Below are 27,897 nucleotides of genomic sequence, written 5' to 3'. Positions count from 1 at the left end.
ACAACACTACTGGATGTTGTGACCACATTTGCACGAACATGCCTTTGTTATAGACAACCTTCATGAGAACACTCTTTCCCAACCCTGTAACGCTTCTATGGGCATAATGATCTATATGTCTAAATTGCGCTGGAGTCTGCAATCACATATTTACATGTCGCACTCTGGGTTTTTCCAATGAAAAAACAAGCAATATAAGCCATGCCACTGGTGTTGTGCTCACTCTGCAACAACCCCATAGTGTTCTCTGTCTAGTTGAAGTTGACCATTTAGGGCGTAATGATAAGCTGAATGTAAGCCCAATGTAAATGGTCCTGCATTGCATTTACGAAACAATTTTTTTGTATATTTTCCCATATGCACAGTTGTAATAATCTTAGGAGTACATCTTCCCCTTTTGGTACGCTTAGGTTGATACTCATCAATGCGCACTTGCACCAACCTATACATAGTGCAGCCTCAGTGGCGTATATATAATGGGTCCAGGGGGGCCCCGCACCACACACCTTGCACCCATATTTTTATTCTGAGCCAGCCTCCTGGCCACTCGCTAAGCTGTGGGTGACCATCCACAGCTTTTGCGAGCAGCCAGGTGATGGGCGCGATGGTCGTGACCATCACGACCAACGGGCTTGCGACGAGACTCTTGTGGTAGGGTCTCGTCCATCGCAAGCCCCAGCTCCCTACTGAGGCCACCCCCAAATGGCAGGTGTTCCTTCAGGAACGCCTCCATTTGGCCTGCCACCCCCCCTGCAAGCTGTCAATCACAATCGACAGCCGCCCCTTTTTGGTGCGAGACCCGTAGCGACGGAGCGTCCGTCGCTGGCCAGGTCTCGTGCATGTGCACGCCGGAGCCAGCTCCAGCATGCGCATGCAGAGTGGGGGACCATCGACCCGCTTGTGAGCGCTGTGCGCTCGCGATCGGGTCTGAATCAGGCCCATAGCCCACAATTCAGTCACACACCATCACCGAACTTTGCCTACGTGAGAATGCCCCGATCAGCCCAGTTATGCCCCTTTGGTGCAACTGAACAGTGTACAACTCTGCATACTGTAGATTGTAGTGCGCACGCTCAGTTCTAGAGCATGTGCAGTGTGAAAACACCATTATATGCTCTGTACACAGGCGCACATTCAACTCAACATCAGTCCATTAGTTTTAAAAATGACATTTAACTACAATATTCTGTTTTGAAATATAAGATTAGTAATTATATTTTGCAATTCAAAGTTTATACTGTAAGGCACAGGTATCAAACTCAGTCCTCAAGGCACCCTAACAGTCCAGGTTTTAAGGATATCTATGCTGACCACAGGTGATTTCATATGTACCTCAGTCAATATAACCACCTGGGCTCAACCATGGATATCTCTAAAACCTGAACTGTTGGGGTGCCTTGAGGACCTCGTTTGGGAACCTCTGCTGTAAGGGTTGAATTAAAGTTTTGTATTACTATTTTGTTGTCATGGTGTTGAGACTGGGAAATGTAAAATTATCTGGGATGCCATAAACTGTTGTACATAATATAAAAAAGGGATACACACGTTGCAGTGTAATTTTTCTATACTCTAGTTTGTGGTATAATAAACAAAGCTTTTGTTGATACTAGTGAAAAAATTATCATGTCTAGTGGGTGGCACTGATAGCTCAAAAGGTTGTGTGATTATAGACTACACTGATGAAAATTCATCCTTGTCTAATACCTATTGAGGTTGGCATTTGTCCATATTTCACCCAGACAGTACAGATTTTGGTTGCTCTGTCAGGTCTACGAGGAAATGTCTGTGTTTCAGGAGTCCTGGGGACCTGAGACGACACTTGCTTGTCACTTAACATAATTTCCCATACCCAACTTTCTACATAGGCTGCTAAATCTTCCAGTCTACATATAGACCCAGACTGAACTGGTTCAGTCACTCACAAGTAAGAAAGGTAAGGATTACCTTAACAGTGCAAAAGAGAACAACCCTCGAAGTACTGCATGTGAGCTTGCTACAATCCTTATATGTATAGTAAACAGGATGCAGTTGGCATCCCTACTGTCGGGATGCCGGCGCTCAGAATGCCGGTGCCAGAATCTCAACACCAGTCAGAATTCCTGTGCCGGCATCCCAACTGGAAGTATTAGGGTTAGGGGTAGGGTTAAGTTTAGGGGTTAGGCACTAGGGTGAGGGTTAGGTTTAGACTGCAGGAGGGGAGGGTTAGATTTAGGTTGCAGAGGGGGAGAGTTAGTCTTAGGATACTTACCTGCAGGTGTTGGCATTCTCACCTAGTCAGGATTACGGCATGGGGATGCTGAGTGCCAGGATCCAGAGTGCTGGAATTCCATAACCAACCCATAGTAAACACTCTGAGGCTTAAGCTTAGTTGGGAATTAGTGTACTTTTTTGGTTCATATTTGTTTTTTGTACTACACATGCATGCAAAAATTCTTATGCATCTATATATATTGTGGCAGTATCACCAAAGATGGTGATAGTGAGCCATGGATTCTGTGTGGAACTGGAGAGATCTGCCCACACAGGGTAGAAAAAACTAGGTTTGACCACATCTAGAGGCTGCCTTGTGGACAGAGCCCAGGTGTGGGCTGATGAGAAGGTGGACCAGTCAGGCTGCCAGTGGAGACAGTCTGAGTCAGACTGTGGTAACCAGAGACCCAAGTGAAGCCAAGCCATGCCATTGGGGGCCAGGGGAGTCCAGACCTGCAGGAAGCAGGGAGGACCACAAATTATTCAGACTGTACATGTGTTGTTGAAGCAGTTGCAGGCTAAGGAAGCCAGGGTCCATACCTGCAGGAGGCAGGCAAGACCACAAGAGAGGTGTTGTGTGAAGTCCAGGAGACCTGTATCTTTACCTGTGAGAGTCAGGACTAAAATACTGAGACATTTGCAGACTAGCTGCCCACTGTAGTTAGGGTTCAAGCAGGGATGTAGTGGGGGCTAGGTTGTTTATTATTTTTCTGAAATGCTGACAGTAAAACACTATTTATTTTCATTTTTACCTGCAAAGTTGCGCATGGATCTTTTATTATGCACCTACTCACTTCACCACTGACCTCTCTACCAAGCTAATTTTGTGGTATCACAATATATGTAGATTCATTTTGTGCTTACACGTCCTTATGCTTAAAGAGACAGGACAGGGGATGGAGGGGGCAAGCACAAATACATGTCATACAGAATATGAGACTAAAGCTGGCCACACACTAGACCAACTTACATCCAACCGGCCAACTTGTTAATTGGTTGGAATGAAAATCTGGTAATGTATGGGAGTAAATGATGATCTGCAATTTGCTCCTAAATGCCAGAAAACAGATGAAAATGGTCGTTCAGACAAGTTTGTTAAATGTTTGATCTACACTATTTCTTCAAACAACAAGTTTTGGCCCATTATCCAGCATTTAGGAGCAAATTGCTGCTTGTCATTTGCTTTCATACCTTTCCAGATTTTCATTCCAACCAATCAACTAGTTGGCTGGTTGGACAGATAATCTTTAGATGTGTGGCCAGCTTTATAAACAGGAGGTGTATAACTTAACCCCTGGTGCAAAATGTTTGTATTTAATACTAAATTAGTTCATTTATGTTATATTTGCATCTGTATTTATTTGTATTTTACATTTGCAATCTAATACACCTTCTCAAACAGAGAAAACACACGCAAGCACCAATTCAGACACATCTGACAGTTGAGTCTCCTTATGACTGGAGGTGGAGGGAATAGTTGAGCAAATGCAGATCGAGCACAGTAGAGGTAAGTTCAGGCAACTCCGGCTCATGCAGACTTCCATAAACATACATATTTTGTTATGAGGCAAAAGGTGCAAGTATAAGCTGATGATGACGACTTTGTAGAAGCCAAGCGAATATGCTGTCGATGCTGAATTGGATGCATCTCAAGATATGTATGGCTCTGCAATTGGTCATAGATATGCTATTTTTTCTTGCAGAATTAACCACTATATTGTTACCAAATCTGCATCAGACCCACTGTCCAGACACAGATCATTTTATGTATATGATAATTCATTAAAGTACTATATTGCATATGAATTGAGAATGGTATATTTAGCATTAAAAACTACAACTGACAAGCCACAATCTCCTGGAGTAAACCAGGCACATATACTACTGTAATGTTTTATCTTAGCATCAGCTTGGTGCCTATATTATTGTTCTTTCCTGACGGAACAATGGTGCATATACTACACAGAAATAGGCTCTACTGTATATTGTACTGAAGTATCCAAAATAGGGGCACTGCTATATATTGTGATCACTAAAGTAGAGCATTTCATTCTTCTATTGACATAATTTTAGTGGGATGCAGTCAGGACCCTAACCCTCCCTCCCCCTAGCCTAACCCTAACCTCCTGGGGGGGGTGTCTAACCCTAAGTCCCCCCCGGGAGCCCTAAACCTAACCCCCCCGCTGCTGTTTGCTGCGTCGCCCGGTCACTTCGATCACGTCGATCGGGATGCTGAGCGCCAGTCTCCCGGCGTCAGTAAAATGGCAGGCATCTAGATTTAGACCCTTGCCAGGATTAAGTAGTCTGGAAACCGGCGATCGGCATTTAGACCGTCGGCTTCCAGACTACATCCCGAGTGTACTCAGCAGAGAGTTAAGTTAAAATACCAAAACAGCTGCACATTCCAAAAGTGAGGGTGTGTCACCATTCACTATAACAATAGACAGAGAAAACCAGGGGTGGAATTGCACTAATAATGATAAGTATATTGAAATGGCAGAATAAATATAATTATCAAGACACATAATTAACGATATACTGCAAAACATTTAATACACTGGTACAAATACACTAATGAAAAAATACATATAAAAATGTCAGAAATAAGTACTGATATTAAATACTAGCTGGGATACCTGAAGTTGCCAGGTTTGAAGAATGAACCTTGAAGTACATTTGCAGCCTTCATTTTTTACATTGCAGACCAACTTAGGAGAGCATGGCATATGGAAATGTGCTTGGAGGAAATTAGCAACTGTCTGTGCAGGTGCAGTGTGACAGTTGATCCTCTGACTCACTGCTCTTGCGTTGGAGGTCTGTCTGCCCCCCACTGGTATATATCAGCCTGTGCCTTCAGATTAGTGCAGTTTTAGGCATTGGAAGACATCCTGAGCGAACTTGCTTAAACCAAAATTTCAAATCAGAGACTCCACAGCCTACTCGTTGGGCCCCATGTAGAGCTCCACGGCCCCGACAAACTTCAAACATAGCCAAAAACCTAATCCTGGTCAAACTACACCACCATTCCAAATTCGGTGGAGCTTGGTACAAAACTCTGGCTGTACATAAAGGACAAACACAAACACATTTTTTTGCTTATTATATAGATACACACCAGGGCCGTAACTAGAGGTGTGCAAGTGATGCGGCCACACAGAGCACAGGGCTCTGTGGGCAGTACCGCTGCTTACCCATGGTCCTTGCATCTGGCTAGCAGGGTGCCTGTAACGGCACCCTGCTGCCAGAATCTATGCAGCAGTGCCACCTGGAGCGTCCTTTGGACTCTTCACGTGTGCCCAACGCTGCCCTTACAGCACCCTGGAGCAATCTGAGGATATAAATGAGATCCAGCAATATAAATGAGAATCCACTTGGGGTCCTTTGTCCAATGATCACTATATAATGAAAAAAGCCATTTTGGACTCATCGCGGCCCAGTCAAGGTGAGTGCAGCAGCCGGTATTATATTTTTTTACATGTATTTTTCATTAGTGTATTTGTTTAATTATACTTGAGTATTAAATGTTTTATATGGATTATTATGTGTTTTGATAATTATATTTATTCTGCCACATCAATTTAATTATTGTTTTATTAGCGCAATTCCATTCCTGGTTTTCTGTCTTTATTAACTACTACAGTATGTAGATGTGTCAACATGCCCTCACTGAGCTTTACCTATGTGAGAATTCCCCATTACAGTCCAGTTACAGTTCTTTAGTCGTAAGGGCAGAATTGACTGAAATGCACATGACTGCGCATCACCTGTGCATTCGGTTTCAGAGCATCTGCAGTGTGAAAACACTTAAAATACGCTCTGCAAACAGAAGTACATTGAACTCTGCAACTGGCCCTTAGAGAGCATTTCAAGCAATATTTCCTATGGCAAGTAGGCAAATAATCCTCTTAAAGGGAATAGGAGTTTTGGATACGGCCACTTACATGGCAGTACTTAAAGTCACTGATGGCCACTAACACCTCCAGGATTTTAGAGAAGGAAATAGGCCTGTGCCACCACATAACATTCACCTTATCAGTGCAGCTGCTTTTATAGCTGTCACTTGTTGATCAGAACAACCTGCCCTGTGCTGATGTAGCAAAACTAGGCCAAAGGACTCGTCTGTCTGCAGATTTTCTATCAGCACAAGCTTGTCCTGCTCAAAAAAGCCAGAGGAAACAGCAGTGCCTCAAGTAAAAAGCTAGTTTTGGAGATGACTATTTCTACAATTGCCCCCCGAATTTGGTGTTTTCATTTGTACTGTGGTCATCAGAAATGTACATTGCATTGTATAGTTAGCTAAACTTTCAAAAAGTTAAGAAGACCAGCGCCAAATGACCAATACCAAATTGTTGTAACAAGTCCGATTGTGGTCACATGAATATGGGCTCTGTCTGGTACTGTGGTCACCAGAAATGGGTTCTATATTTTTACGTGGTCACTAGAAATGTTCTCTGCACTGTACTGTGGTAACCTGAATATAGGATCTGACTAGTTCTGTGGTCACCATGAAAGTGCTCAGTACAGTTACTTTTTTGCCAATCTGTGCACACTTTGTGGCCATGATAATTATTTACTTTCATAGAATAATAAATGTTCTTTTTAACCATATTAAGCATGTTAAAAGTATTTTCCTTCTCTCTAGAGTTATCTGCACTACTATAAGGATATCCTCTATGTTATAACATGGCGATAATCTACGGTTGCAACTACAATATCCACTTATCTATAGTCTGTACTGTATATATGACAGTCTTAAACCAATTATTTATACAAAATATATTTTTATTTTAAATAAAAGACAAAAAAAATGTATATCCATTCTTCTGTTGCCCATTCAATAGTGGTAATATAACCAAGTGCCTCACATGGACTATGCTGTCCTGTCTGTAATTAGGATAGAAAAGTAATGACAATTCAAAGACAAGTTTTTCATGATTAGTCATATTTATTTTAAAAAATTGTGGTTTAATATAATTATCCTCCTGAACAGATTATTTGTTTTCTACAACTGCACAATAAGATGGCTTATAGAAACGATACCTTGTCACTCACTAGAGCACATTACACCACTTGGTTTTTTTGCCAAGCCTTTGATATTCCAGAAATTATGTAAATAAAATATCTTTCTAATGATTAAATACAATTTACATTGTAGATTTGGTTCAACTTAACCACTGTCCCCTTGCTTATTAAGCTTTCTTTGATCAACTGCAGGATCCCCCTCAGCTGAAAGCAATATTCTTGATATGCTTAGCAACCTTCCCCAAAATGTTAATCCTGAACACTTGGCACCACATCAGTCTGGGTACACTTTCCTTGTAGCCTTTGGAGTAAATATTTAACACATGAAAGCTATGGTTTTCTCTTAATGGTCACCACACGTGATAGTGGGTGGCCCAGCTGGCATTTTTACTTTTTCTAGCAATGCATTTTAGCCAAGGACAGAAATATGACACTGTTTATTGAACATGGAATATCTATGTCCATTAAATATAAGTATTATATGACCCCAGGAGTAAGCGACTACTTATAACCTTTTCGTGTCCAGAGTTACAGCACTTTGATTGTGACAATACTTCTCAAATTCAGTAGTTTAACATGGTCTTGCTAGGCTGAGGACAAATATATTATTTCAGCTACAGTATAGCTACAAATGCTAAATTTAGTTCCCAGCAGTAATAATACACATGACAAGTGTGCCTGCTACTGCTGTATGAGAAGGTATAACACATTACAAGATGCAAATATTGTATGCATCTCATCTCAAGGTGGAGGACCAGTTAAATGCCACATGTACAAACTGGCATCACTGTAGGCTTGGCTACTTTTTACTGTACTAACCAAAGAACTGAGCAAAAGACCACACCACTAGGTTCGAGGCTATACATTTTTCTCCAGCCCTCCTCATATGATTTTCTCATATCATTGTGGGTCGCCAACTCTAACATTGAAGACCATTTAACTGTTTCATCCTGCCTGTCTGGCAGAAGGAAGGTGGGATAATTTGTCCAGCAATAGGCAGGTGTTGAGTGTCAGTACATAACTACCTAAAAATGTTTATCCTACCTGTTTTACTGTTGCAGTAACCTTGGCTGAGCTATTAACTTGAAAGGTATTTTTTACATCAATTTATTTAATTAGAAGAATGAAGGTTAGGTTTGTTTGGCATGCCCACTCACCAGTTGGAGAATGTAGTTTTACCTATTATAATGTGTATTTCCAGTTTCACTCTAATACTGTTCCTAAATATTGTCAAGTATGTTTCCCTATACTCAGAGTCAGAGGCCTTCACATGTCTTTGATAGGATCTATAGCGATTTGGTGATCACCAGTCAACCAGTGGTACTCTGGGGAGTTATACCGACCGCTGGCTTTGGACTAGCAGTCAACCAGATTGTGCTTGTACTATTGTACAGTTCAGTCCAGAGCAGCATATTACAGATACAAAAAAATCCATATAGTAAATTGGGTCTGGACACAAGATGTCCAGGGTACTGTAGTGGCCATTGTTCAACTTTCTGTAAAACCACTGACCGGATACCAGCTATCTTCATAGTAACAATCATTCAAAGGAGTGATATCTAAGGACAGCCTGGCTGAAGCCACACCTTCCTGGGTGCTTGATGAGTTATTTAAGATGATTTGCTCCTATGCCTGGACAGTTCTGATCTTGTGGTACATTTCCTACATGGTTATGAATCAGAGGGAATCATGTCAGCTACTCTAATTGTAGAAGTATCTGTGAACTCTGTTACCCATGAGTCTACTCCAAGCATGGAAACACTGTAGTGCAGGGAGTGGCTAACCAGTGGCTCTTTCTTTCTTGTGATGCAAATCGGCAGTGGTGTAAGAACGGCCTCCGCAGACCACGCTGTGGCTTGGGGGCCCGGTGGCCAGACTAAGGGGTAGGCACAGGGGCCATTAGTACGGCACTGCAACTGTGCTAAAGAAGCCTCTGATCGATTCAGAGGCCAGCATTCCCTTTGATGCAGTGCGCAGGGGACAGACATCATGATGTGAGGAGTCCGCGCGTTTGCTGCAGTTAGAGTCAGTAAGCAGGAGCAGAAACCCTGGCAGCGTGGAGCCAGCAATGCCCAGCATAGTCAGGTAAGTATTGGGGGCACCATATTATGCATAAAGGGCACTACTTTAGGGAGCACTGCATAAGGGGCACTACCATAGGAGGCATTGCATAAGGGGCACAACTACAGGGGCCCTGCATATGGGGCACTATTTTTGAGGGGACTGCATATGGGGCCCAACTACAGGGGGCACTGCATAAGGGGTACTACTACAGAAAGCACTGCATAGTGGGCACTGCTACAAGGGGCATTGCATAAGGGGCATTACTACGGGGTGTGACACAAGGTTGTGCTCCTGCAAATGTCATACCAAAGGCGTGCTCACAAAATGGGGCGTGGTCTTTTGACACCCTTCAGCATGTGCATGATATCGACTCTTTAACTTGACTACAGATATATCTTGGCTCTTTGCCTCTAACTGGTTGGCCATCCCTGCTGTAGTGGTTCCCTTCATTATTAATAGAAGCACAGAAGATCCTAACTCAGAAGCCAGGACAGTGCTACTAAGGGTTGGTGACTATAGATCATTTTGGGTAAGATTTCAGATTAGGCAGTATGTGAGAAAGCCTATTATTACATTTAGCCAACTGTGTCAGTGAGTCCAAGCCATCTGTTTGGTACCTCCAGGTTGACATGTAAGGTTGCATTGAGCTCACCAGTCAGCTGGCAAAGCAAACAAATAACACATTCACTTGGCATCTTCACGGGGTCATGTTGACAAGTTCTGCATGGAAAAATTAAATAATTTATTCATGTCTGAATTAAAGATCATGTAGTTAATTCTTCTCTTTTCTCTCAGTCAGGACATTTTATTATTCTTTAACTTACACAAAAGCTTATTTTTCATGTTTACCTACAGTATATTGCATATTCATGCAGATGCTACTGAAATTTCTGTTAATAAATATTAAATGTCTGTCTCTAATATTGCTGCAATAAGGGCTTTTAGCCACTCACTCAGTTGTGTAAATTGACTAATTTTTAAAACTAACATCAGCAACTAATGCTTAGAATCACTGTGAATATTTCAGTCTATTGTACCATGAAGTTTAGGTATTATTATTTATTATTAGAGCGCACACATTGCTCTGCAATACCTTATAGTTGGGAAAAGAGAGCAAACTTAAAACAAATGAGATAATATAGATGCAAATGCTCTTAAGAGAACTTACAATCTAGTGGGAAAAGGATGGAGCAGAGACAAGAGGAATGGTTATGGCTCAGAGTGATGACTGGGATAGGAGTGAGGGTGTACCAGCATGAGTAGCATACTTTAAGTGGGAGTGGGATAGGCTCTACTGATACTTAAAGGGGTCTATTTACTAAGAAGTGATAGGAGACAGAGTGAAAAGTGATAAGGTGCCAGCCAATCAGCTCCCAACTGTCATTTTTCAAACACAGCCTGTGAGATGGCAGTTAGGAGCCGATTGGCTGGGACCTTATCACTTTTCACTCGGTCTCCTAACACTGCTTAGTAAATAGACCCCTTAACTTCTTTTAAACTTTAATCCATGAGATCCAAATGGGGAGCTAGAGGTGGGAAGTATAGATGGCGTTATCAACCCCTGGGCAGCTCACTTCACAAGGGCAACTGGGCAGTATCTGCGATGCTGGTCTCCTTTTCTGGGAGAGCTCCCCGAAATTTCACAATTATGGCTCAACTAAAAAGATAGGCTTTTAGAGTGTGTGGAGATTTGAAGCTAGAGGAGAGCATAACATTTAAACCTAACATAAACGTTTGGTATCCTCTAGGGACATCAAATTATTTTGCACCAAATCTATCCACCCCCTTCTTACAAAGCTATAGTACAATTAAAATGCCCATTGACAAAGTTGTACTTCCCAGTTATGGTCAATTTCCCAACATGTTTTCTTATTTTTAGAAGGAACCACTACGAAAGAAAAATATTTACATTAGTGTCATGGTCCATAAATAATGCATCTCATATCTATAATTCTTATAAGTAGTACTGAAATTATTAATAGGGGTTGATTCAATTGCAGGCAATGCCAGTGATGTGCCATTGCAATGGTGTAGGAACACCAACAACACAGCACACCAAATCAGCCTCAATTCACCCTGATTTTGTCCTAAATTGCATATTTCTGTTCACAGCTGCATTGTAGTTCATATTAAATATGCAAACTCTGGGCTATTGTAAGTGTGCCACATGCAAACTAGATCACAGGCCTCACCAGCCTCACCTGCAAATCAAACGTCCCCATAGGGTTATGCAAAACCATTTTGAGATTGCAGGGCATTGCTGGCATCATGGGTGCCACATAAAAAAATTACTCCAGTACCGAATAGGAAGAAGTGTTTGGAAGTAAACAAGTGCTTTCACCATAAACTTTTTTCTTGACTGGAGGGAAGACGGGTATATTTTCTTTGTTGGTCTGATTGACCTAGGTGACTAATCCCTGTGCTGAATAGACTGGGAATGTGACATCAGGAGGGCCAAGGAAGAGGGTAGTGAATACAGGTTATCCTGTGGAGGGTTGGGCTCTGCTATGATGCAATCAGGGTTCTCCATGCACCATAGTAATGTATACAATGAGGGGGTGTAGCTGCGCTTCCTCCTGCAGCCACACCCTTTAGCACCCAGTCCTGCCCAAAGTTTGGGCGGCCATGTGTGACACTATAACAGGAAGACTTGTTTCCCTGTTGTATTGTCATGAACCCAGCCAGTTATAGTCTACTGCTGGTTGTGGCTTTTACAAGGAAACCCTACACTGTTCCCCACACCTACCAACATTTAGCAGCACATACGTTGGGCCAAAATTGTACCCACACCTTATTCCCCCAGACCCTACACCTATCCACTCATAAATTCTTTCTTCGGTCAATTAATGGACCCCTTTCAAGGTCCATTACTTTCTAATTGGTGCAATTAGAGAGTATGCCCAAATGGCTATAACCAGCCCAAGCCAGGAGTGTCGGTGCTTAGATATCCTTTTCTAGGTGGGATTGTGGTCAGCTTTTTAAAAGTTTGTGCTATTGATCATCGCTTGACAAAGATAAGGCTCTTGACGGGTGTATAAGTGGCTGTGTCCGGGTGTGACTCAGTCACATGCTTTTACTGTACTTGGCCTGCACTTACCTCTCTCCTGTTCTGCTTCCCTAAGCAGAAGAAATCACAAGTGTGAGTTGTGTCTGAGGGGTCTATTTACTAAGCAGTGTTAGGAGACAGAGTGAAAAGTGATAAGAAAGTGATAAGGTGCCAGCCAATCAGCTCCCAACTGTCATCTCACAGGCTGTGTTTGAAAAATGACAGTTGGGAGCTGATTGGCTGGCACCTTATCACTTTCTTATCACTTTTCACTCTGTCTCCTAACACTGCTTAGTAAATAGACCACTTAGGCCCTCATTCAGAGCCACTCGCTAGCGGCAGTACGCTCGTTCCGAGCGATGATCGCACACATCTGCGCATGCGTACGGTTTTTAGTACGCATGCGCGAACCAGTCAGTGCAGCCGAAAATCATTTGTACGCAATATAGCGAGTGCCTGCTATTTTGAGTGACAGAATGAGGCGTATGTGGGTGGTAACAGGGGAAGGTGCTTGAAAACGGGGAGTGGAGATCCGATCGCAGGCGTGCTTAAAGGTCAAAACGGGCGTTTTATGGGTGTGCATAATTAATACAGCAACGTCAATGACCACGTCACTTGGTTTTTTTTAACTCAGAACTGCTCGCAAAATAGCGGTTGAAAAAACCAACCACAAGAATAGCGAGCAGTTCATATCCTGTTCGATGTACTCGATTAATCTAATAAATAGCGGACATGACGTATGGTGCGAGCGGCCAGGGGGCGTTTTTATCAAATAAACGAGCGTATGTTTTGCTCGCTCGTTCAGACTTAGAGGTGTGAACAGACTGCAATGTGCGAACGGATCATTTGCTTAGCCACCCCTTGTTTTTGAACGAACGAACGCAAATAGCGAACGGCTCTGAATGAGGACCTTAATCTGCTTATGGATGTACGAGTATGCATTAATTTTTGAGCATGTGCAATACAGAAATGCTTATTTCACGTGAAAGAATCTAACATATAGGCAATTCAGCATCAGGCCCCAGAGGGTAGATTTACTATCTATTGGGTCTACAAAGCTGCCAACGATTATTGGCTTTGACCAATGGATTTCAAAGGGCAACAGTAATTAATGCTAAATAACACTGATATAGCATTAATTACTATTGCCCTTTGAAATCGTTCTGTCAAAGCCACCAGTCACCTGCGGCTTTGTGAACCTGACACATATTAAATCTACCCTCAGGACTATGGGTCTCATTCAGACCCGGTCGCAAGCGTCGATGCGCTCGCAACCGGGTTGATGGTCCCCACAGAGCATGTGCACGATGGAGCCGGCTCCGTCGTGCGCATGCGCGAGACCCGGCTAGTGATGGGTGCTCCGTCGCTAGGGGTCTCGTAGCAGACGGGACGACCTGTCGATGTTGAGTGACAGCTCGCCCTGTTTGCTGGGCGGGCCGGGGGCGTGCCCGGCCTAAAGGAGGCGTTCCAGTCGTAACGCTTGCCGTTTGGGGGCGGCCCCCCTGACATCATTGATGATGTCAGTGGGGAACTTCCTGCTCAACCAGAGCAGGAAGTTCCCTGGGGCTTACGAATGCCCAGACCCAACCTAAGCCCGATGGTCGCGATGGTGATGACCATCGCGACCATCACCCTGATCGCAAGCTAAGCTGTGGGTGGTAACCCACAGCTTAGCTTGCGACCTGGAAGCAGCACTTCAAAACAAGAAGTGCCCGTCCTCATTCAAAGTGAGTGATCGCTTCTTGCGATCAACTCTGAATGAGGGCCTATATCTTCCTGTGTGTGCTTATTATCTGGATTAAGGAAAAGTCTGTCTTTTCTTTTGTATCATTTCTGTGAAAAGCAGCAACATTTATTGCACCGTTGATAAAACCCTAAGGGGCCAATTTATCAAATCATATTTGTGGGATGTTTTCAGGGGATACCCGCAAATATTAAAGATCCCCAAAATGTATGATTGAGGGACTTCAGAAGATATCTCCAATATCTGCTGCAGTACCTCTATTTCTGACAGCAGCTGCAGCTCCCATTTCTAAGGGGGCTGCAAAGCTGTTAGATTTACCATTGGCCCCGATAGAATAATGCCATCTCCAGATGGCGTTACCCTATAGTAGCCTATGGGCTACTATTTTAAAAAATTATAAGGAGAAGGTTCCTACGGCAATACCCTCCCCGGCAATAGCTGCCGCATTCATGGATTGCTGACCGTGTATACGGCACCGGCTCCTGACATAGGGCCTGATTCAGACCCACTCGCGAGCGCTTTGCGCTCGCGAGCGGGTCGATGCTAGGCCACTGCATATGCGCACGCCGGAGCCGGCTCCAACGTGCGCATGCGCGAGACTCAGCTAGCGACGGGCGCTCCGTCGCTCCGGGTCTCGCACCAAAAGGGGGCGGCGGTCGATTTTGATCGACAGCTCGCACCGTTTTGGAGGCGTGGCGTGGGGTTGGCTTCACAAACGGAGGCGTTCCCATGCGAACGCCTGCCGTTTGTGGGCGGCCCCACTGACATCACCAGCCAGAAGCTCTCTGGGGCTTGCAGCCACGAGACCCTACCACAAGGGTCTCGTCGCAAGCCTGATGGTCGCGATGGTCATCCTGGCCACTCGCAATAGCTGTGGGTGGTCACTCACAGCTATGCGAGTGGCCAGGAGGCGGCTCCAAAAAAAAACGCCCAGATTCAGAGCGAGCGCTCTTTTAGAGCGTCCGGCTGTGAATCAGGGCCATAGTCCCTTCATTGCTTTTGCGATCATTTCACTTCATTAAACATCGCAGGGATGGGCTCAGATCGTGATTTTTAGTACATTCGGGTGAATTTCTTATCGCTGCGAACAGTGGCGATAAGAAATTCTAATTATCGGTTCTGAAATCCGGTAATTAGTAAATATGCTCCCAAATCTTTCTACTATGGGTTAATAATATGATCTGATAACAGGGACCCGGTGTAGTGCTAGCAATCTGATTAACTATTAGCCATCTGGAAAACAGTAGAAAAGGTACAAATAATAATTATTTATAATATCAGAAGTGTGAAAAAGTAGGTGTGAGATACCACATTCAAAATCTATCAAAGGAAAATCACATAAAACACTCTTTAACATGTGAGTAGGTGATATTAATGGCTGTGACCAAGCAGTATGATATTTCCTAATAAACATAATTTCAAAGTTAAGCCTTTCCATTAAAGCAGACTTGGAACCATGATTGTGCTCAGCTTCTTACAGGAAATGGTCTACTTCAGATCTCAATGCTCTTTAACCCATCATCACAAAAAAACTGCAGCTATCAAACCACTTCAAAGCATCCTACTTGGCTAGCCCACAGAAAATATATATTTATTCTTCCAATTCAAACAATGTGCCTTTACTAAATTATTGATTGTTGTCATTTGCAACAGTAGCTTCCACTTGTCTTTTTATTTTTCTTATGATTGCAAATATTCTAAAATTACAGAAAACACAAATGAAACCTACAATGTTTTTGCACACAAATTTTCTGGAACGTAATCAGAAATATAGTATTCCTTCTCTATTTAGTTTCATTTTATTTCTAAACTCATTTTATGCATCACATGTTTCAACTGTTCTCCATATTGAACATTTTGTGGACATTTTAGGAATAATAATTTTGGTTTGGTAAAAGCTCCCAAAGATTTTTCAGCTGTATTAGGTTCCTTAAATGCTGATAAAATTGTGCATGAAGTGACACGTCAGTGGATTATGGCAAATATTAAAGGCTGTTTGGCCTCACTGACATTAAGTACAGTATGATATGGTGGTGGAAGGGGATGGTAATCCTGAACTGTATTAAGTATAAGTTTGTTTTTGAAAACTAGAGAGACAACTTAGACTTATAGTGGTACCAATTAGTATTAATATATTGGTCAGATATGGGGGAAACATCACAAGTTGAAATTGTCATTCAATAAATGTGCCAGACAGTATGTACATGAAGTCTGAAACTTTTTGGGTTCACTGATATCGGGATCTAATATTATTACTTCTAATTAATGATATTATTGACAGCTAATCTATCATGAAGTATTTTTTGTAGAACATTTAACTTTTCCTTAGTGGTTTGTTACATCAAGAACATAGGTTGTACTGTACATCTGCTCATAGTCTAATAGACTGAATAGTTCATACATATATTCCATTGCAGTGCATTATCATTGGTTCTTTAGTTTGCTTATATTAAAACCACCTAACAGCAAATTGTCAACTTAAGGGGTACAAAAAATATAAAATTTGATTAAATTAATTATGCTCCCTAATATTTAAGAAAGGTTTATTTTCGTAGGAACTATAACATACTGTATTCAAGGAAGGAAATTATTTATTGGCGTAACAACATAAAATCAGGAACAACTCAATTTATTTTTAGAGAACAATTCATTCTGGAAATTGTGATGGAAAATAACGAATAAATAATTCACAATAAAGTTGACCCTGTAAGATGTAACATTGGCCCTGATTCAGAGCCGGACGCTCTGACCAGAGCGCTCGCTCTGAATCAGGGCCCACCTCCAATAATATGGAGCGTCCTCCTGGACGCTCGTATAGCTGTGGGTCACCACCACCAGCATATACGAGCGTGAAGGATGATGGTCGCGATGGTCTTGACCATCGCGATCATCGCCACTGTGAGCAGAAGCCTGCGGTTGAGTTTTTCAACCGCAGGGCCCGGAGTGATTTTGGCTCTATCAGAGCCAAAATCACTCCCATTGACATCACTAGTGATGTCAGTGGGGCCGGCTTCTGACGGTAGGCGTTCCCTTAGGAGCTCCTCCATCTGGGAGGCACGCCCCCAGCACGCCCACCAAAGGGGCGTGCTGTCAATCAACATCGACAGCACGCCCCCTTTGATCAGACACTACGAGCGAAGGAAAGTCCTTCGCTCGTCGCGTCTCGCACATGCGCACAACGGAGCTCCCTCCGTCGTTCGCATGCGCAGTGCAGACCATCGACCCACTTGCGAGCGGACATCCGCTCGCGAGTGGGTCTGAATCAGGCCCATAGTGCGAGCAGCAGCAGTTTTATAGATTTTGGAAACTCTGTATGATTTCAGATAGATGCGTGCATAGTTTTTTCATCACCCAGTTTAATGACTTTCCCATGTTTCTTCAAAGAAAAGGAATGTCTGATTTTTTATACCATGTTTTAGGAAGACTAAAAATATATTTCTGTTTTTTTGATGAAATGAAATGTCATCTGTATTTCCAAAAATACTTTATAAAGTTTTATGTTCATGTTTTTTATACATTTTCTAAATATTAAATATTGCTGCCTATGGGCGGAATGTAGCATATATATTCTGCCCCTTATCACATGCATACTGGCATTTATTAATGATGTATGCATAACTAATTATGCAAGGGACAGCTCTTTTGAAAAGAGATATCCCTTGCAAGAGAGAACTTCTGGGTTTTTGACCCGGGAGTCCTATTGCATATGCACAGTCGATCCTTCTGAACCCTCTCACTAGAATTCTATGGTAAAAACCCCATAGGCTTCTATAGAAAATGCCATTTATAGATGGCATTGCCTATCGGCCACAAGCTCTGGAAAGTTTTGCTTTCTGCAGCTTGATGCATACCCACACACCACAGCCCCATAGCATTCTGTGGGAACTACAGTGATGGCAGGCCACAGCAGATATTTCCGGACACTTTAGTGCATATGGGGACTACGGGGATTGCAGCCAATTATTCAGGTTAGTGCATCCCACCCTATAAGTTAAATGACTATACTGTTTTTTATTGACTCATATCTGGTGAGGACAATACATTTCAGCAAATATACAATCAAAGTTGTAATGTATTATTTACAGTAAATATGTGTACAGTATTTATTTATCTAGTACCCACATATTCTGCAACACTTTATAAGGAGAACATTTGGTCATTCACATTGGTCCCTGTCCCAGTGGAACTTACAAAATATATTCCCTACCACATGCTCACACTCACACACACACCATACTTGCCTACTCTCCCGAAAATCGGGTGGCGCTCCCGACACCCTGGAAGATTGGGCAAGTCTCCTAGCCGGCACCACCCACCTGCACCCTCCTACCCCCCCTCGCCGTTTGCTCCCCCCCCGTCGTTCACTCCTTCTTGTAATTGGCTGGTCTGGGGGAGCCGAAGACATGATTCGCACTGAATCGCCTCATCATGTCCCCGCCGTCGGCTGCACAATGCCTGTAATATTGGCATTGTGTAGCGGGGGTGTGACCAAGATGACGCGATCATGCAGTCATGCCCCCCCGTTCCACCCCCAAATTCACATAACGCCCCCCTGCACTGACCGGGAGGAGGCAGCAAGATTATCGGCAACCCTGACATGCACACACACGCTAGGGTTAAATATTTATCAAGAGCCAATTAACCCATCGGTATGTTTGGATTTTAGGACCAAACTGGAGCACCTGGAGGAAACCCATGCAAACATGGGCAGAACATACAAGGCTAACCACTATGCCCACCATACTGTCCAGTATGATTTTCTTTTGCATGTGTTTCTTCCAACTTCTGTTAAACATAACTTAAGTCATAAAATTAAAAAGCAGATTATGGTCAAAAGGTTAACAATGAAGTCTGAGAACTCAGTACTGTCCCGCTGAAATTGGAATGTCGGGGAGGGGTGCGCCCTCTATGGGTGGCGCCCCTGTTCGACTGCACTGGCCGAACACCTATAGAGCCGGGCCTGGTGGTGTCTAACCCTAATCTCCCCCCTTGTGCCTAACCCTAACCTCCCCCCAGGGGTGTCTAACCCCCCTTACTGCTCCCTAAACCTAACCCTCCCGGGGGGTGCCTAACCCTAACCTCTCCCTGGGGGTGCCTAACCCTAACTCTCCCCCCTAGGGGTGCCTAATACTAACCTCCCCTAAAAAACCTAACACTAACGCCGCTAACTGCCCTAAACCTAACACCCCCTCCCTGAGGCTAAGAGGATGAGCGGCCCGTACTTACCTCGTTTGGGCATGCGTCCTCCTGGATTCCAGCATCAGGATTATGATAGGCATATTTCGACTCCTATCATGAATCCTTTGCCGGCATTCAGCAGTGGGTCACATAACTACATCCCATACAAACCATATAGATAGGTTCCTGGTTGAAATCTAACCCAGCTTTGTGAACTGGCAATGCTAACCACTGTGCCATCATGCTGGACAAATTAAAAAAAAATCTCACTTTGCATGTGGGTGCAAAAGAAAGTGTATATGTACTCTTACGTGCTCTTAGGTTACTTGTAACAAACAATGCCCCCATGGGCACATTGCCATTCACACTATGGGGTTGATTTATCAAGCAGAGAAAGGAGTGGAACAGTGGAGAAGTTGACCATAGCAACCAATCAGCTTTGAGGAATCATTTATCAAGAACATTCTGTAAAATGATAGGTATATGCAGATTGGTTGCTATGGGCAACTTCTTCACTGGTCCACTTCTCCTTGCTTTTCACTGCTTGATACATCAGCTCCTATGGCACTAAGGGGCCTATTCATCAACACTAAAATAAAGTTTTTAAGGATATTTTCCTTTATTACCATTATTTCAGTATTCATGAAGAGACTTAACACAGGTAAGTGTGGGACAGGTGGGAGGTATGCGGAGAGGGTTTGGGGGAGGGTGGGTTTGGGGGGGCACACAAAATTACCGCAGCTGTAGGTAGTGCTGCGCATGCGCTGGTTTTACAGATGTAACAGCGCATGAGCAGCACTGTTTCCAGCTGCGGTAAGTTAGAGTAGACAGGGAAAAGTATCTATTTCCCAAAAAGCTGTCATCGCTAAAATGATAGCTTTTCGGAATAGATACTGATGGAGAGGAGGAATGATGAATTCCTCCGGTAATTAGGTAGAACTCCATGTGAGTTCTAAACCTAATTACCTCCATCGAATTTTAAGTTATGATGAATAGGCCCCTAAAAGACTTGTGATTAAATTTATGAACAAAAGTTTACTTGTTATAATAAATTACAAATATTATATTAAACATATATCACACTATATTAACACAACAGGCTAGAAATATACATAGTATACGGCAAGATAGTGAGATATGTGTAACAGAAGAAGTGCCAAGACAGAGAGAAAAAAGGAGGAATAAATGCAACCCTAGGTGATTCTCACACTTCAGTCTTCACTGACAACTATTCGAAGTGTTTCACTATGGACATTGGGCATAATAACTGTTTCATTTAATTGAATTAGTTTTATTTTAACTAGTTTATTGATCATTTATAAGCTAGATCCTAAAGTACAATTAGTACACTGAGGCCTCTGTATTCTTTATTTTCTTCTAATTTTTGTTTTCTAAAAGTGTCTGGGAATACTAGTCTATATTTCTGCTCTTCATAATTTAACTTAATCTTGGATACGAGCTGTATTTATCAAGTAACCCAGGAAAGTCCTATTTTCTATTGTGATTTTTGGGGCTATTTATAAAAAAAGAAAACTGTTGGTGCAGCTGAGTAACAGTCGAGAACCGTTTGGGCATTGGTGGCCCAAGTCACACATGCTCAATACACCTGGAGCCTGGTCTTGGGCTTCCAGGTAAAGATTACTTGAAACCTAAAAATATAAGTAACAAAAATGTCAACAAAATTAATTTCCCAAGCACACCTTCTGACCGGTTTCTTCCGACAAACAGAAGAAACCGGTCAGAAGGCGTGCTTGGGAAATTCATTATTCCTACCTGCTGCTATCCATGACAGTATATACACTGGTGTGCTGTTATCCAGGAGCATAAATATTTGCATGTTGTCGCATCGCTGAGGTTACCCTACATTCCGCTCAATAGAGATCCAGTATTCATGAGACCAGGGGGGTCTTAGTCATATCGGAGCTACATTTCGCAGGTTGCAAGGCAGCTCCGCTGGCCTCCTCATTACTACACATCTCAATATCTGGAGACCAGCGAGAGTGTATACCGGAGGTATCAGGGGATACAATCGCAGAGAAGCATCATCTGGCAGGCTGCAAGCCAGCTCTGTTTGCCCCTTTAGTACACCACAGTGGTTGGATACCAGCGGTGAGTGACTGTATTGGAGCACACGGCAGGTCGCAAGCCGGCTCCATCAATCATTTTGCTTACATATTTACTAGCAAAGACTGCTTTCTGGTTTTTTTTTTCACGTTGCTCTGGACTGAACTTAACAAATCATTGAGCTAACTATGAATAGATTTTTTATATATTCGCACACAGATTGCTATACATATTGGTTGATGTAATTCGTATGTACACTGTTTGTTTGCAAATAAGTTTTTGTACAGGATGCTTATGATTATAGGTTGATCATTAGAATATATTATATATTTTTTAATAAATAAGGTATTTTACCCACATGTATTTGTAATTAATTTACTCCACTATAGCGCTGCTTATATTTTATTTGTCTTTTTAATATTGGCTTGGCTATCCATTTGCAGCTGCTTTTGGAGGTGTACAGAGATATCACTATTTCCCAGCGCCTATTTAATACTGTGTTGTAGCAACTGAAACGATGCCCTTTTGATATGTTATACTAACCAACACTAATAATAATAAAACAATTGTCAATTAATTTATTATTAAACAATACCATAGTAGAAACTACAAACTATGGGCCTAATTCAGCAGCAATCACAAATACAACTATGTATGTAGTTAGAGCGATTATTAGCCATTACGCATGCGTATAAGCCACACTGCGCATGCACTGCGGTGGTACTGCGTTCTTGCATGCACGCACAGAGGAACCATCGCAGAGTGAGTGACAGGCCGTGAGCATTTGGGGGTGGTGATAGGGGAGTGGTTGGAGAAACACAGGCATGTCTGTCCATTTGAATGCCGTTGCATAGGTATGCATAAATTAGCCACTGTGATTCATTCACAGCTTGAGGACTCATTGCATGTGACGAGACTTGCGGGCCAATGTACGTCGATGGTACCGATGTTTACACAGGAGTGCGAGGTTGGATGGGTGTGAGAAAGCAGCAGTGAGCGTCTCTATGCCGGCTGAGCTGTGGCAGGCATTAGCATATTTTCGCAGCTGCGTTGCATGCGATTTCGCAGCTGCTATTGCAATTGTGATCGGTACTGAGTCAGGCTCTATGATAATAGATCCAGGAGAGTGCACATGATTTAAGTTTACTTTGTTGCCTCATTATTGGTTACCCTTACCTAGAGAATTCAAATAGCTGTACAGTGACTAATGCAGTCCTCACTCTTGCATAACATATTATTTCATAATAGTACCATTTTCCCTTATAGCAATTTTATGAGAAACTACAGAAGAACCGAACATTTCCGGTCCTAATGGCAATACATGCCCACTCAATTTATAGCTATGTTCATTCTTTGCCAGTTAAAATTAGTATTAACTACAGACAAAGAGGAATAATAAAAACAGCTCTATTTTTTCCCACTTACTATTCGACCCATGCTTTATGTAATATTATTTTATATTACTTTGAGACAAATGGCAATGACTGGTGATTTGCTCTTGGGAAAGTCCAGCTAATTTACGTTAGAATGCTTGGAATTAGGAACAGAAGAGCTAACGTTAATAATAACACAAAACTTTCCACATCAAGGAATTAGTGTTGGAGATGTCCTAGTCATCAGATAACACCTGGAATACACATGTTTACAAAAGCAAAATGCTCTTCTCAGAGGATTAATGTCAGCAATGAAAATTTGTAACAGAAAAAATTAACACCCACGAAGAGTAATGCATTTGCAACATGTCTTGGATGAAGACATTGCTGACAGTTCACAAAAAAGTAGATAAATGTCTTTATAATTGAATTCACTTATGTTGTTCCCAAATGCATACAAATGTTTTTGCTTTTTCACAGTTTCTTTGCATGTTCTACTCTTATCTGTGCATGTCAATCCTCCCTATATGTGGAGAGTCTTCCGTCTACTGACTAATTAGTAGAAATATGACTGTTATCCAAATGTACACTACACGCAGATGAATATTTCACTCAGCACCGTGTTCAGTATATGACAGTTTACAGAAAATAAGTATTACACATTTCAGAAAGGTATAACAGCACTAGCCGTCAGGATATAGGACCTCATTCAGAGGCGGTCGCACGGGAGCGATAGGTCACACACAAAGTGATCGAGAATATGCAAAACGAGCGCTCAGTTACAATGCGCATCGTAAGCACGGAAACACCCACAACAATGAAAGCACACCTCCTATCTCTACGGCCTAATTCAGAGTCGGTCGCAGGCGGCAACCTACGTCAGCATGATTAAAACCTTACATTGTTAATTGCCTACAAACATCGGTAGAGGCAGAAACCATCGCCAGCACTCGCAATGCTTAAGGTAGACCCTGGGCTACCCTTAGCTCTGCAAGTAGTAGCATCATTATTGCAACGAGATGACGTGTGTGATGACTCGCTCAGTAATATATGCACACCCTTAAAACGCCCTTTTTAAGGTCAACCACGCCTGCATGCGCACCACCACACCCCCGTTCACAAGCACCTTCCCCTGTAACCACCCACAAACGGCACGAAATGTCAATCACAGCTACGACCTCGTAGTGACTAGCGAGCAAGAGGATTGTGGTCAGGAAGACAGGCTTGCGCACGCGCACTGCCATGTACACGCATGCGCAGTTGAAAAAAACATCGCGCTCGCTATGACAAATCGCTCCGTGCGACCGCCTCTGAATGAGGTCCATATTTCCAATATCACACTGCTGCCTTCTCATATACGTCCAACAACGTGCAACAGCGTAAACTTCGGTAACATCGACTCACATCCGGCAGTCATGAAGCATGAAAGTCAAGTCTGGCCAGCCGTAAACTAAACACTGCAGCTCTGCTGACACACAGAGAGCTCTCATACTGTGAAGGAGATCGCAATGGAGTTTAAACGCCCATGTAACAGTGTTTAAACGGTTAGACACGCCTGCGTTTTTCTAACCCCCCCCCCCCCCGTTACCACCTCCAAATGCTGACTAGCTGTCACTTTCTCTGGGAGTAATCACAATGCCATTACTGCACATGTGCAAAGTGGTTTTACCGCATGCGTAGTGGCAAACAATCGCTCAATCTGCATAAATATCGGCTTTGCAAAAATCTCTGTGAATCAGGCTCTTGGTTCAAATACAGAGTAACATACCAACTCACATTAAGTATAGGAATTCTGCGTCACTGGTAGATCATATATTTATAGCATTGGGCCTGATTCAGCAAGGATCGCAACTGCGATTATGCACGCAATCGCCTCATATGACATGCGTATGCATTGCAGTGTGTGTGCGCAAACCGGCCACTGTGATCGCAGAGACCACGCAGACTCATCACAGAGACAGAAAGTGCCGTTTGTGGGAGGTGATGGGGGGTTGGTTGGTGAAATGCAGGCGTGCCAGTGCGTTCGAACACCGTTGCAGGGGCATGCATAAATTATCCACTGCGATGCCTTTGCAGCTCAAGTACTCAGTGCGTGCGATGAGGTTACAATTCCTGAGTAAGGTCAGACCTTGTGCAAGTGTGCGTGAGGCTGCGATGGTACTCAATGTTACCGATGGTTTTGCAGTCTTGCTAAACATTACGGATGTGTGTAAAGTAAGGTCCTTATGTAGTGCTGCGATGGCATAGCGATCACAATGGATTAGCATATCATCACAGTGAGACTGCGTGCGTAATCGCAGCCATGATCGCAGTTGCGCTCCGTAGTGAATAAGGCCCATTGTTGCTAGATTTATGTGCAATTTGATTTGAACAGTGTTGATTTGTGAGTGACTAATGAGAAAGTAATTAGATTGTTGTATAATGTTTCAAGTACCCCCTCTGCACTGTCTTCAGACACCCATGCTTTATAATTGTTCTCTTCCTAAAGTGCAAAGTCATATTTGGTGTTTCAGCTTTGTATATAGAATATTTTCCATATAAAGACTTTTATTGGCTCTGCTGTACTGATATTTTTGGTTATTTTTTTTCCCTTGGTGTTATTAAACAGCCAGAATTCCCAATGCTGTTAGTCAGAGCTGAGCAATCCATTGTCTTAAGGTTACATTAAAATTGATGAGCTGGACACATTTCACTTTTTAAAGCCCTACCATGATGTAATTACAAAAACACGCAAGGTAACAATTCTAAAATAATTTCTGAAGCTAATTTACACTGTAACTCATATTAAATAACATACATTTTCCTTCACTTGTTACAATGTTATTTGATATATACTCATGTTTAAATATTATATTGCACACCATCTAATATTTCAAAAAGCAAAAACGGAACAGATATAGGACCCTCCTATTATCTGCTCATCACTACAAGACCACACCCTCTTTGGGGTCTGCAAATCAGTACATGGGGACTGATATGAAGTATGAATAATGTGTCATCCATTGTACAGCGGTGATCAGCCAATAATTTATTGGTTAATTTGTTCTTACAATTTGAAATAATGAAATAATAACTCGCATAAATTGTTATACAGAAGATATACTATACATATATAACAATATTGTTTCCTTTAGCATAATATTTTTTGTACACTAACAATCACCACTTAGGCATACAGTACCTCAGAACGAGATGTGTGGGTCCGGAATTCTGAAATACAAACACTCCCGAATTTAGGGGTTCTGAGTAGAACCGGGTCAAGGTTCGGATTCACTTTTGTGACCCAGTATGAACCAAGTCCCAGTTCCCATCTGTTGCCTGTTCGGAACTCGGATTTAAAAACCGAACTCGGATTTTGGTTTATGACATTCTAGCTGTTTTTATCGATTTTTATCTATTTTTTTAATTTATTTTTTTTCGCTTTTTAGCCGAATCCAAAACCAAAACAATTAAGGGTGGTTTTGCAAAACCAAAACCAAAACACGAAGATGAATCCAGATCCAAAGCCAAAAACAAAACAATGGGGTCAACGCACATCTCTAGTCAATGGTATCACCTCATCCCCCTCCAATATCTCAAATGCGACTGCCCTCTTTCACTTCTTATATTTGCTATACTAATATATTTCCTCTCTGCTAATATTCAACACTACCATGGCATCTCTGGTATTAAAACAACTTACAAGGAGCAGGACCTATGAGAAAGGAGGCCTACAAGAAAGTGGCTTGGATGGATTGAAGATGGGCATGTTTGAGCAGAATATGTATGAAAGTAATTGGAGGCTCAGTTTTCATGGATTGGTGGTGGAGATTTTCTTGTTCCACTTTGTCTTGAAAATGTTTGATAGTTGTGACTTATGGAAAGGGGAAGGCAGCAGGATTGGACTGGCCCACAGGGGTACAGGGGAAATCCCTGGTGGGCCCCACTGCCTGAGGGTCTCACCCCTTCCTCTAGGGGTAGAGCAGGGTTATGGATAAACTTGGGTGCTTGATTTGTTTCTATGGAAGCTACACTAAGATTAGCCCTCCAGCCAATCAGAGTGGGTGCTGAAACATCCCTCTCCACTCTTTTATAAAGGGGCCCTGCACTTTGAATGTCCTCTCTAATGGTTGGCCAAGTCCATCTGTTCTGGCTGACCACACCCCCTCTGATGGCTGGCCACACCCCTTAAGCTTGGGCCCCTACCATGGCATTCCTTGGTGTGCCCTTCATGCCCCAGTCCTACACTGGAAGGCAGCAATAGGAGAAAAAAGTCATGTGCTGAGTGTCTATCTTCTACCATCAGACAGTGCCCAGCACAGATCTGTCTTTAGTACACTATCCATTCTGTGTGTAATGTTTGCTAGTGTGCAATCTATATGAGTCTGTATGTGTGTCTTTCACTCCTGTCAGTAAGTCTGTTTCTCACTCCTGCTAATAGAATATGTACAAGCTATATTAATTTTATGAAGCATAGTGGTAGCCTACTACCAAGCAATGGTATGTGGGTAATTTGTTTTTACATTTTGCCAACTGAGGGCCTGATTCAGAGCCACTCGTAAGCGGCAGCTCGTTCGCTCCGAGCGATGTTTGCCCAACTGCGCATGCGTACGGATCGTTATACGCATGCGCGAACCAGTCAGTGCGGCCGAAATTCATGTGCTCACAAAATAGCGAATGCCTGATAATTTGAGTGACAGAATGAGGCGTTTGTGGGTGGTAACAGGGGAAGGTGCTTGAAAACAGGGAGTGGAGATCCGATCGCAGGCGTGCTTAAAGGTCAAAACGGGCGTTTTATGGGTGTGCATATTTAAAACAGCAGCGTCATTGACCACGTCACTGGGTTACTTTTTTTTAAGCCAGAACTGCTCGCCAAATTGTGGTAGCAAAAACCAACCACAAGAATAGCGAGCAGTTCATACCCTGTTCGATGTACTCGATTAATCTAATAAATAGCGGACATGACGTAGGATGCAAGCGGCCAGGGGGCGTAGTTTCCCAAAAAACGAACGCAAGTTTTGTACGCTCGTTCAGATCTAGAGGCGTGAACAGACCGCAAACAGCGAACGGTTCATTTGAATAGCCACCCTTATTTTCAGGACGAGTGAGCGCTAACTGCGTCCGGGTCTGAATGAGGGCCTATGTGTGCAGAACCCGGCATTGCCAGGGTTAAGCTT

At 42.8% G+C, this 27,897-nt stretch overlaps 1 protein-coding gene and 1 long non-coding RNA gene across 2 annotated transcripts in view; one reads left to right on the top strand and one right to left on the bottom strand.

Moving 5' to 3' along the window:
• The window catches only part of DKK2 (dickkopf Wnt signaling pathway inhibitor 2), a 115,342-nt gene that overhangs the window by 51,600 nt on the left and 35,845 nt on the right, over nt 1–27,897 (bottom strand). The window lies entirely within an intron of this gene.
• The window catches only part of LOC148516858 (uncharacterized), a 106,725-nt gene that overhangs the window by 57,127 nt on the left and 21,701 nt on the right, over nt 1–27,897 (top strand). The window lies entirely within an intron of this gene.

Source organism: Taudactylus pleione, unplaced genomic scaffold (genome assembly GCF_031769625.1).
Source record: "Taudactylus pleione unplaced genomic scaffold, aTauple2 ptg000236l, whole genome shotgun sequence".
Lineage (NCBI taxonomy): Eukaryota > Metazoa > Chordata > Amphibia > Anura > Myobatrachidae > Taudactylus > Taudactylus pleione.
Note: the sequence above shows the minus strand (reverse complement) of the source record. Positions and strands in the feature narration are given on the sequence as shown.